The 12,444-nt window shown below is 39.5% G+C and overlaps 1 long non-coding RNA gene across 1 annotated transcript; it reads left to right on the top strand.

Moving 5' to 3' along the window:
* Positions 1 to 385: 385 nt before the first annotated feature.
* LOC122988132 lies at positions 386 to 3,702 on the top strand. Its single transcript, XR_006404713.1, has 3 exons — positions 386 to 472; positions 1,677 to 1,851; positions 1,942 to 3,702. It is a non-coding gene; the product is annotated as an uncharacterized LOC122988132 (long non-coding RNA).
* The last annotated feature ends 8,742 nt before the right edge of the window (positions 3,703 to 12,444 follow it).

Genomic DNA, 12,444 nt, shown 5'->3' on the forward strand with positions numbered 1-12,444 from the left:
ATGCCCTGGAAAAAAGCTACTGTCATTCCCATTGCAAAAAAAGAGTTTTCCATATAGCTAAACGACTTTAGACCAGTTGCTCTCACGTCCCAGCTGATGAAACGTTTTGAGAGAATCATCAAATCCGTTATCATTCACAAAACAGAAGCCATATTGGAACCAACGCAATTCGCCTATAGGAGCAATAGGGGGATGGAGTATGCTATACTCACCTTAACCTCCTTTACAGCCATCTCAAACAAGGGGAAACTCATGCTTGCCTCCTATTTGTCGACTTCTCCTCTGCTTTTAATAGCCTACCACCCCATATCATGGCAGTGAAGCTCATATCCCATTTCACCTTAGACCCCTCCTTTGTGGGAGGGATATTGGACTTCTTAACAAACAGACTCCAGAGAGTGAGAGTTAACGGAATTCTGTCCGATGAGTTGCTTTCCTCCACTGTCAGCTGCAGGAGCCTGTATGAGAACAGGTATGTAAAATACGCTGACAATTCTGTTGTTCACTCTTCACACAATGAGTCTGTACAAGGGAAGGTTTTAGATGGTTTTATTGACTGGTGTAAAGCCTCTTACATAAAGATCACCACAAGCAAAATGATGGACATGCTGATTGATTTTAGAAAAAAATCTACTCTATCCTACAAATACCTGGGTACAATCATTGACGAAAAACTGCAATTGGAGGATAACAGAAACGCCATCCACTCCAGTGCACAACAAAGACTGTTTTAACTGAGGTAGTAAAACTCTTTTAATGTGGACAAAACAGTTATGACTCTGTTTTAGATCTTTTTTGAATCAATTTGAACTTTTGTCCTGATCTGCTGATTTGGGAATCTTAAGGTGAGGAGTAAGACTAAGCTATAGAGAGTGGTGAACACGTGCTCTAAGATCACAGGGGTGTCCCAGCTCAGTCTGTCTGCTCTGTACAACAGACACCTGGTCAGAAAGGCCACCTACATCCTGGCTGACCCATCTCAAACTTTGCACCAGGAGTTCCACCTTCTGCGTTCTGGGTGGAGGTATAGGGTTCCTAGCCCAGGAGCTCCAGAGCTCAAGGCTCCTTCATCCCTAAGGCAATGCTACCATTAACCAGGAACTATAGTCCACATTTTATTGTGGTTCATTGTACATTCTACTACTTGCACTTTTTTATGTATTGCACTTTGTAAACTTGATGTTTGCTATTACTTGTTGTTTACTGTGTTTTTGTTCTTGCCATCTGGACAGTATGTTTCTTGTTACTTGTTGCTGATAGTGTTTTTGTTGTTTTCGTAGGCACAGAATGTTTTTTATGCTGCACTAGAATTGTCCTCCGGGGACAATAAAGATTTATTGAATTGAATTTAACAAACATAGCTCACATTAATAAAAAGCACAAATTGTATTCACTGTGCCTCTATTATCTCTGGGAGCTATGAAATAAAGTCATATTTTATGGGAGAAGTTAATATTAGTTACATTTTTTGTCAGATTTACTGTTCTAAGAAATACTGAAGAATTATTTAATTTTACTTAACTTTTACTTACAAAGCATTGCATCCACTTACATTTACAAAGATTTTTTGAAGTCTTTTAATAGTTTTTTAATTTAAATCTATATAATACATCATGTTTATATTCACAATGTTTAGTTCATTTCATCCATTGACTCTTGGAGTTGTCACCCCCCAGACTGAGAACCGCTGCTGCTGGTCAACCTGCCACCCCAAACCTCCACCTCAGCCTACTAATAGAGACCTTCAGCTCCATCACTGATCTATCCTCTTCCAGATAAGCGAGGGAGCACATCAGTCCATTTGACGCAGAAAATCCCAGATGTGTCACTGCTGTTTGTCTTGGAATTGAGGTGCAAGTAAAATTCCTTCCCTTTGTCTGTCTGATCCTCCTCCTTGTTTTATTCATCTTGTTTTCTTCCTCTCTCTCTCTTGATGGCTAGATTATTGACGCCCTTCAACATTGACCAGCTGATGACTCCCTGCTGATGAATTATGAGTATTGCATCGAATTTACAGCCCCATCTCGGCTCTCTGTCACCATTAAACTTCTTGGATGCAACGGGCTGCCACAAGACAGAGATGGAGGAATATATTTATTCAATCATTTGCTCATGACTTCTAGCTGATGTGGCCATCATGGTGAGACTTTTAGAGGCTGATAAATCAGCTATCATGGTGGAGGCAGGATTAAAGCCTAATTGGCTCCAGCCTCAACTTCTTCTGTTAAATGAAGCACGTGATGGCAAAGAGAGCAACAAAAACTAGCTGTGATCTACCCTGTTGTCATCATAAGCATCAGTCAGGGCCACGAGGATGAGGCTTTCTCTTATGTGATGCCTGCTCTGATGATATTGACTGATCAGAGGAATTGATCATGATTAGCAATGCTTAGTGATAATGAAAAATTGCACTTTTAAAAATGTAGATTTGTATATGGAGAGAGGAGAGGAGAGAGACTGTCCTGCCAAGAAAAACAACAGCATCAGTCATTTCAACAAATACCAAAAACGGTGATAAAGAGCTCTAGCAGATTCCTTGTCTGTTGGTATAAGACAGAACATAGACCCACAGAAGCAAACAAAAGTGAATTAAACCTTTACAGAAGACCGTTTTTTTGCCTCCAGTTTCCTACTGACGGTCAATGTTGTTTTTTGTAACCATTACCATGATCTTTCCCTAACATTAATTATTTTACAAAGGTCACTTAATGAAGATCCCCTAATTTTAACCCAAACCACAATTTCTCTAACCTTTACCACATAGTTATTATAACCAAAACCACAATCCTTTCTTAACCCTAACCAAGTCATTAATGTGCCCTAAATCTAACAACACCTTGACCATATCAGTGTTAGATCAGAAAATGCTTTTATTTGTGCAACAGTGATTTGTAACAGATCTGGAAGGCAAAGAGAAGTAATAATGTCCAGGTGATAGGAGTATCAGATCCAGAAACACTTCCATTTGTCACTGGAGCACAACTACAAACAGACATATTTGACCATTTCATTTGGATGACTTGTTGAGGGGAGAGGAAAAAATATTTTTAAAACATAACTGTAATCTGTAAAACTTGGTGTTACAGCAGCAACACAGATAGCTGCTGCTGTAACACCTGGTGATCATGAAAAGGTGTCGATTTCTGTATGTTTTTAAAAAAAAGTCAATCAGTTTTAGATGTCTAACTATGCATGCTCCTATTTGATTTGTGCTGCATAATTAACTGCTCACTAAGCCCTGTGCTTCTTAGTTACTGTTGCCACACTTCTCATGCTCTCTGTTCTCATTTGGCACCTACGTAGATTCTATTAGCTGTAGCTAACTAGGTTAAGCTAACGCTACTACAACTCTGTGAAATTGATAAAAACTCCACCTGACCATTTCATGTCTCTGGAATCCTTCATATCAATAGGATGTCTACTTACATGATATAATACTAAACTATGAGGCTAAAGATGCCCCATGTACAAAGCAAACATCCTAACCAGTTGATCCATGTAGAAGACGTGAATATTGAGGAGCAGCATTGTTCATGTAGCTTAGCCTTTATAGTACAGAATTACGAATAAACATCAAATCAAAAAGTATTTTGTTCTAACATAAGCCTTGGATGGTTTGGATGCTTGCTATAGAAAAACATACTTGGATAACCAAAGCAGTGTTTACATGTTTTAATGCTCTTACTTTAAACTATGTTTCACTTTTACAAGAGAGGGATTTGAGGATGAGGTATAACCGAATAAAATATAAATGACATACCATATTATATAAAAAATAATATAAGTTAAAATTTATTATAAAAAAGGCCTAAAGAAGTAGAAAAATCAAGTCAAAAAATCAAAAAGTCATATGAACATAAAATTGATAAAAACTCTTCAAAAAGCAGTCAAAGTGAAAAGTATTAAAGGAAATCACAAAACAATAGATAACTCGAGATGTAGGCTGAATATCTATGAGTTAAGGTAGATTTTAAAAACATATTTCGCCGTCATGGCACCTTTACTTTACTTTACATTTAAGGTTTGGCTCTTTAATTAAAGCAGGCATCAGAATAGAGGAAACCTTACCTGTTTTAGACTTAAACTCTTTAAAGTATTAAGTCTGCTAGTTAGTCGAGCATGATAACATAAAAAAGTAACCCTCCAAACCCTTTAAATTCAGAGTATCACTCTTATTAAGTCAATTTTCCTGTGTCTATATGTGAAAAAGTCTAGTCAAATTTCAAGGCTTAAAGGTGCAGTGTGTAGGATTTAGTGGCATCTAGCGGTGAGGTTACAGATTGCAACCAACTTAATACCCCTCCCCCTGACCTTCCAAGTGTGTAGGAGAACCTATGGTGACCGCAAAACTCGTGAAAAATGCAAAAGACCCTCTCTAGAGCCATTGTTTGTTTTGTTCTGTTATGAGCTACTTTAGAAACATGGTGGTGCAACATGGCGGGCTCTTTGGAAGAGGACCCGCTCCCTACATTGATATGAGGGGCTCATTCTAAGGAAATGAAAACATAACGATTCTTATTTTCAGATGATTATACACTAATTAAAACATACTTATGAATATTATATTCCATTTCTGCCAATTGATCCCCCTAAATCTTACACACTGGTCATTTAAATCTTTACATATTTGCTGTAAAACATAAAATACTGTAAAAAAAAAAAAAATCAATCACCAGTTAGCTTTCATGCTGGTAGTTTTATAAATATTATGTACCAAAATAAATATGACTAAATTTACTGATCACAAAAGATTAAAAAGTGAATTTATTTTGCTGGGAATGTTGGTTTCTATAACAGTATACTATAAATAATGTACAGAGTAGCTACAGTGTCTCTGTGGTGAACAAATACGTGTGAATCATCATCAGATATGACGATGGTAGTGGCGGGAGGATGACCATTAACCTTAATAGACAGCAGCTCAATTAGATGAGAAAAAATGGCAGCAGTCTGCGGCAGAGAGGAAGGGGCAGTCACAGTAACCTTTTTGGCATCTTGGTGGGTAGGAAAATGACATGGTCTGACGGTTTCTGAATGAATCACATCTGTGACATTTGGTCCATAGAAAGATTTTCACACATCGAGGTCTGGTGGCTAGCAACACCCCCGCATCAGCAACTCAACAACAACCTCACGGCGTGGAGATGGAAAGTTGGAAGAGTTGGACACTTTCTTGAACACTTAGATATATTGAGCGCATATGTACTTTGCCTGTCTGACGCTTGATTTGGTTTAGAAATGTGTGTCATGCAATGTATGGATGTTGTGAGCTCAGTTATTTAAGGGAAAACTTCAACTAATTTGTCTTCCATTTTGACATACATGCTTCCACAAATCACTAACACAAGTTAGTGTTGTCTCAGTTTAGACGCCACGCATGCTAATACCCTGCTTCTTCCAAAACCCCACTTAAATCAGTGTGATGCTCCTTCAAGATGACATGGAATTTAACAAAAAGACCCCCCCACCCCTGCATCAACATCTTTGTTTATCCCCAAACCTACTTTTTATTGAGGCTTGCGTGTAAAAGTCGATGAATTCTTCTAACCAGGTCTTGATTGGATCAGGCCTCTCAGCGTCTGGCAGGGAGAAGATAAGACCTGTTATCTCTGTCCGACAAACCTGCAACCTCCCTCTGTCCTCTCCATGACTGGACCAGATGAAGAGAGTGAAAAAGAGAAAACACAACAATACATTGGTAGAGATATAAGTAATAATAGTGGTAATGATGTTACAAAGTGCATGAAAGAAATACAAAAAACTGCAAAAATAAGATCAAGAAATTAAAAGAATTTAAAATTCTACCACACAGGTGCTCTGTGTAATATATGTATATAACACCCATATCAAGAATCACAGCCATGTAACAACATATTGTACATTACAAGACTAATATAATACTAAAAAGAGATCTACTGCATTCCAGTATTAGGCCACTAGTTTCCAGAGAAAGAGGACAAGAAAGAATTGAAATTTGTAAAAAGAGAAAAAAAAGGGAATTTTGATTCAATTCAATTTTTATGAGATGGGATTCACTTTGAAGGATAATCCACCCCTCTGTAGTAGGACTGAAATTTCATATGTTAAATGAACTAAGACTGGTTGCCACATTTTTAAGGAATATATCTCATTCCCTGAGATATCCCTGAGGAAAGCAGAGAGGCCTTTCCATTGATAAAACCTTGTATAATTCTCTGTATCACTGTGTTACTGTTGGAGGTTTGTCTTTAATCCACTCGAACAATACACATCATTAGTTTTATAAGGAGAATATACTGTGAGGGGTTAAGATCAAAATTGTCCGTTTTTTTTTTTTTTTTTTTTTTTACAAAATATTTAAAAACGAGCAATCACAGGACATTGCCATATTAAGTGAAAATAAGTTCCCACCTCTGTCTCACGAATTTTTGCACATGTGAGGTGTTGGGGCGAAATTTGTTGAGTAACTGAGGTGTGTGCTGTGACCAAGTATGAAGTATTTGGTACTGACTCTCATTTAACCTTGCCTCGCCAGGTAAGACGGTAATAGACGGTGACAGACAGATGGTTCATCCAATCACCTGCCAAGTATTTTTTGAAAGTTCCTGCCCTTGTCCAAACAGTTTCCAAGGACAACTTCTCAGATGGTTCTGTGTAACAAACCATCTGGCGTGTCAGGTTACATTTAACTGATTACATGAAAAGATTTTAGCTGACAATGTGAATACATTAGACCACTCTTCCTGGCTTGGTTGGATTCCAAGGTCCTTCTTGCATGTACTGGTAATTTTATTAATGCTGTATTGATCCAGGGACTACAGCTTCTGATAAAAAAGGGAAATAAAGTTTAAAGTAAGAAAAAAGTTGTCAAGAGGGCTCCTAACATGCTTATAATTAGAAAACTTGCAGGTTGAGAATATAAAATGTCTAATCTGCAAATATGCAAAAAAGTATGTGGATGATATTCCATATTTAACCTGAAGCTGATGAAAAGACATAAAATTTCCATGGTCAGCCAATTCAGAAATATCATACCATGTTTTTAATGTGCTGATAACAATTACATTTTTCTTTATCTGTAGGGAGTTAGACATTACCTATAACTTAGTAAGGAGTGTGGGTGACAGCACCAGGAGTCAATGTGGGTTTTTTTTTTTTTGGGCTTCTAAGAAATTATGTATCCAATTATAAATTGTTCGAGCATGGCAAGCCCAATTATAATAGAGAAGACTTGGTCTCTGTCTTGGTCACTTGGCCTCTGTCTATAGGAAGTTGCAGTGTTTTTCATTTTCACGCTTGCTTTCCTTCCATGCCACAAGTATCTAGGAAAAGACTTTTCAGTATGATAAACTGTTTTTTTTGTAATACCGAGAGGGGGCATTTGCATTGGATAGAGAAGCCTTGGTAGTGTGTTCATCTTTATCAAGTTTGGTCTGCCCATCTAAGACAGGGGTAAATCTAGCCAGTGATTCAGGTCTGTTTTAATTCTGTGCTCTGTGCTTTAAGTAATATGTTTTTACCATTCCTCCAGCATTTGTTTTGTGTTGTCCTTTCACAAAGTGCAGCTGCTGTGGGGACATCCTCACTAGTATGCAGTGAATGAAGATTAGATGAAATTTAATGAGGGAAATGGGCTGGGTGCAGCAACAAATAGAATAGAGAATTGGAGGTGGCATACTGAATTGACAATGGCTAATTTTAACCTTGAAATAATCAAGAACTTAGTTACTTGACCAAACCAAGAAATCTAGCAAACCCTGACACCTTCAGTGATCTATACAGCAAGAAGAAAGGAGGAAAGCGGGATAACCTACATAATTAGCAGAAACCATACTCATGCAGCAGTAAGCATAGATGGCGCCATGTTTCTCTTGCTGGGGTTAGTTGGGAACTTAAGTATTTATGGATGGTACCGTGGACTTTCTACTGAATACATGAATAAATGAGGCTAGATGCAGACATACGGCATTTCAAAGTTAATTTAAAGTATCATATGCCTTCTACAAAGACTATTGATGATTCAAAAGTACTACACATTAACAATGTTTTTTTTAGGTGAAAAAGCTCTCTGATAGAACTGTTAGATAGCGTAGGATCCAAGTTGAAAGAGGCAGATGCAGACAACTTGTCAACTTTGGAAAACTTTCTCATTTGCACTAGTTTGTGGTTCCTCTAACAACACTTCCTCATAATGAAACGACCACATAGGTCAATTGTACCTGCACCCCAGAATGACTCATAGGAGCATTTCCAGAACGACTCATAGGAGCGTTCTCTAATATGCTACCTCTATTGGCAGTAATCGTAAAAAGTAATTATGTTTTATGGTGTGACAATGCTGTGGTTTAAGTCTGGTTAGGTTTGGGCACAAAAAAAACTTGGTTAGGGTTAGGGAAAGATCATGGTTGGGGTTAAAATGATAACTTGAAATGTGGTGTGGGTTTGAGTTTCTTCTTTAAAGTTACACCACTTTCATTGTCAAGGCAACATGACAAACATCACGACAATCAAAGTTATGTTTAAAAAAAAAAACTGTCCAGACTCACAGTTGGAAATATGACTCTTGTGATTGGATATGGGAGGCAAACAGCAGTCTACTGCAGCTAAATTCACTTTTTGCCATCTATATATCTAGCCATCCACCCAACCTGCCTCATAAAATGAAAATTTGTCACCTTATATTGACATCATCTGAACTGCGTCACTTCCTTGGATCATAATTACTATGGCCACTAGATGATAACTATAGGTAATTTTTGCTGGCTGAGTTTTTGTCACCTTGCAAGGCAGCTGGATTTGCAAGATCATGAGATCACGTGAGAATCCATCTTGTCAGGCTTCAAGTTATGCTCTTGTGGTTGAACCACTACTGGTTCGGACCAATCAGCGTCCTAGAACCACTAGCAGCTATGGGCGTGGTTTAGGTGTGATAGGCCGATGGTTCTTCCAATCTCCTGCCAAGTATTTTTTTAAAGTGCCTGCCCTTTTCCAAACAGTTTCCAAGGACGACTTGGATGGTTTGTTAGACAGAACCATCAGGACGTCAGGTTAGAATTTTCGACGTATACTGTAATTTTTCTTGTGAGGACAGGCTGCATCTAAACAAGGTCATTTGATGAAACATTTTTTATCACACTGCCACTAGCATATCGAAGAGGCAAACTGTATATCAGTTTACCTTAGTAAATACACCACATGTGACATGGTGTCACCCAGGTGATACCAGTGCATTGAAGGTTGGTAATGTGATTTGGGGCACTACAGGACTAGAGAATGTGAGAAACAACAACTGAATAACAGAAAGCAGACAGGATTTTATATGTCAAAAATCTGGCAATCTCTTCATAGGGCTAAGGGGAGTCTGTTGTAATGGTGTGGCTATAGCCAAGTCTACCCCCATCTTAGCACCTATGTCAGTAAGTAATTGTAACTTCAGAAGCAACTGAAAATATCTGTTAAGTCTAGATGTCTATGAAGTATGTATGGAATAAAATATTATAAAACTACTCCCTCTCATTCATTGAAAAATGCGTAGTCAGAACTAAATATTTGCAAATATTTTTTAGTTTAAAAGTTTAACAGCTGGACACAAGATGTCTCCTTCTTAACTGGAAAGTCCATTCTCAGTGTATGTGCTCTGGAGGCTTCAAGTTTCCACATTACACAAGTTGCATATTGAATCATGATTGGCTCTAAACTAGTTGTGATGTCACAAATCATTTTCCACTTTCAGTAGATGAATGTGAAAACAGCCTTGTAGTGTCAAACTCTGCACAGTGAAGCTCAAAAATCCAACCAAAGTAATAATAAGCAAAACGCATTTTTTAGGGGAGGGGAACTTTAATGGTTGCCCTCTCTAGCAAAGCTGTCATTACAGTGGTGGTATAGTTGTGATGAAACAAGTGTGTGATTGGAGTGAAACCCTCTCGTTGCTGCTTGCGGCTTCAATTTTGCTGATTAAGCTGCTTCCTTCTGCTGAGCGCAAAAGGTTTGAACCCGCCAATTGCTGCTTGTGGCTATATTTAGTACTTGTTCTTGTCCATTCTGTGCCAGAAAAGTGAAGTCAATAGCTAGCTTGGTTAGGTCTATCAGCCATCAGGTGGCCCATAGGAACATGTACAGCAGCAACCTACTCAAGACTGCATACAGGTGCTCTAAGTGCTGCTCTACAGAGAAGAAGAAGACAATTACATCATCAAGATACAGAAGCAAAGTCTGGAAATGCTGGGCCCCGAATATTTGTTCCATTAACCTCTGAAATGTACTAGGGGCATTGCAAAGGCCAGAAGGCATTCTTTTAAACTCAAAGAGGCCAAAGGGGGCACAGAAGGCTGTTTTCATTTTGTCCTTTTCTGCTACAGGTACCTGGTTGTAGCCACTAGCTAAGTCCATTATGGAGAACCACCTGGCTCCAGAGAGTGTATCCAGTGACTCTTCAATGTGAGTCAGAGGAAAGGCATTGCACATGGTCTTTCCATTGAGTTGATGGTAGTCTATACAAAGGCAGAGGATACCGTCCTTCTTGAATAGGACTATGGGAGAGGCAGCTGATTAATGTGAGACTTAACAGCATCCTAATCAGAAGGTGGGATTCACCTGTAGCACTGGTGTACAAGGACATCATCTAATAGGGGAACTTCATGTTCAATTAGGTTGGTGCACCACAAATCCCCATCATGTGCTGAAAAAACTGACTTGTGTTTGATCAACAAAGACTTGACTCTGCTTTGTTGGACAAACCAACAGACTGAATCAGTTTCTGAACTTGGCTAACCTGGTTACCTCTGTCCCAAGACTGCCCACTTCTGTAACCCTATGGGATAAACTCATGACCTAATCCTGACTGAGAAGCCCAAGGATACAGCAAGAAGGGAGTGTGACACTGGTTGTCCCTACATTAACTATAGGGATATATACAGTGCCTCGGCAGACCTGAACCAGGGCTGGGGAAACCAGTAAAGAATCTGTGCGAGTTAAAGGTTCAAAGAGGGTGTAACTGGTGTGGCCCACCAATTGCTGGGTACAGGTAGCAGCTACAACTTTAACCTCTGGGATGCAAATAGGATGTCTACCCCTTACTTAACTACACTGGTTCTGGGGATCGTGCTCTGAATTTGTACACGCTGGCAATATTGCAGGGCTTGCTTCTACACATCAAGGGCTTGTTGGATCTGGGGGTTCTCAAACAGAGTAGGTCCAAACTCTAGAGACAACTCCCTATGACATTCATACTGAGTACACCTGGGGCTTTGGGAACAAGGAGGGAACTGGGAGAATCTTTGACTATCAGAATCCCCTATTGTGAAGGGGAGGGTTGGAATTTCTCCCTAAAGTTCTGATTGAAAAAGGCCTCTGTAATGGTAGAAACCACTGACCTTGTATCAATGAGGCATGGTACTGCTACACTCCCCATTCTAACAGTTACCTCAGGACAGGGCCGAACTAACTGAGAAACCACATCTTGATTTAACTGACCTGTAGTGTCTGAACTATGAGGCTCCCCTTCTGTGGTGTTGCACTGCCTGTAGGAGTGGGCTTTGGTACTGAATATTGGCGGCGGGGTAGCCTCCCTCTTTGCAGGAGACTGGGCCTGAGAAGAAACTCTATTGTTGACACACTGGTTAGCAAAATGGTCTGACTGATGACAGTGATGGCACAGTGGTTGATGAGTAGAATTAGTAGAAATCTCGTAGGAGGATTCTGAGGCCCCTTAATGCAGTCTGCAAGCTGACTATTCTGTTGTTTTTTTTTTGCCCATCATTTCCTTTAACTGTGCTAACTCACTGTCCTTTGGGGTTACAGAGAGTTTTCAGGAATGTGGTAATGCTGCATAGCAAAGAGAGATTCTAGACAAATTGGTCTCTGAGTAAAGTAGCAGAATTGGGTACACCACTGGGGGTGTTCTTAACTATTTTCTCCATAAGACCAAATAATGCATGGGAATACTCTTGTAGTGACTCTCATTCAAATTGCCTTCTAGACAAGAAATCTTCCTGCAAAGCAACATAGGATTGATGACATGCATAAAGTTCTTGGAAGATATTCAGGATGCATTCAGGATTCTCCCTACCAGCTCTGGGGCTGTACCTAATTTCATTCTTTGCTTCTCCATCCAAGTGATCATAAATAAATTATGCTTGGTCAATAGGGGTGAGATGTCTTGCTGGGATACTGGCACGAACTTCACCAATCCATTCACTGATACCAACCCTGAAAAAAGGGACACCTTCTTCAGGTTCATGTCTTACAGGTTTAGGCAGCCTTAGAGAGCCAGACAAAGAATCGCTCTCTGTAGAGGTGCCAGGGACCTGGTTGGCTGCTCCTGGAGTTGCTGATTTTCTGCCCTTAGCTGTGTCACTGGGTCCCACAGTTCTTGGAACTCTGAGTTCATATCTGCAATGGAAGGCTGGACACAGATGAGTCAAGCCAGAATGTGATGAGTGAGCAATGGCAGAGGACCCAGCC

Source organism: Thunnus albacares, chromosome 1 (assembly GCF_914725855.1).
Source record: "Thunnus albacares chromosome 1, fThuAlb1.1, whole genome shotgun sequence".
Taxonomy (NCBI): domain Eukaryota; kingdom Metazoa; phylum Chordata; class Actinopteri; order Scombriformes; family Scombridae; genus Thunnus; species Thunnus albacares.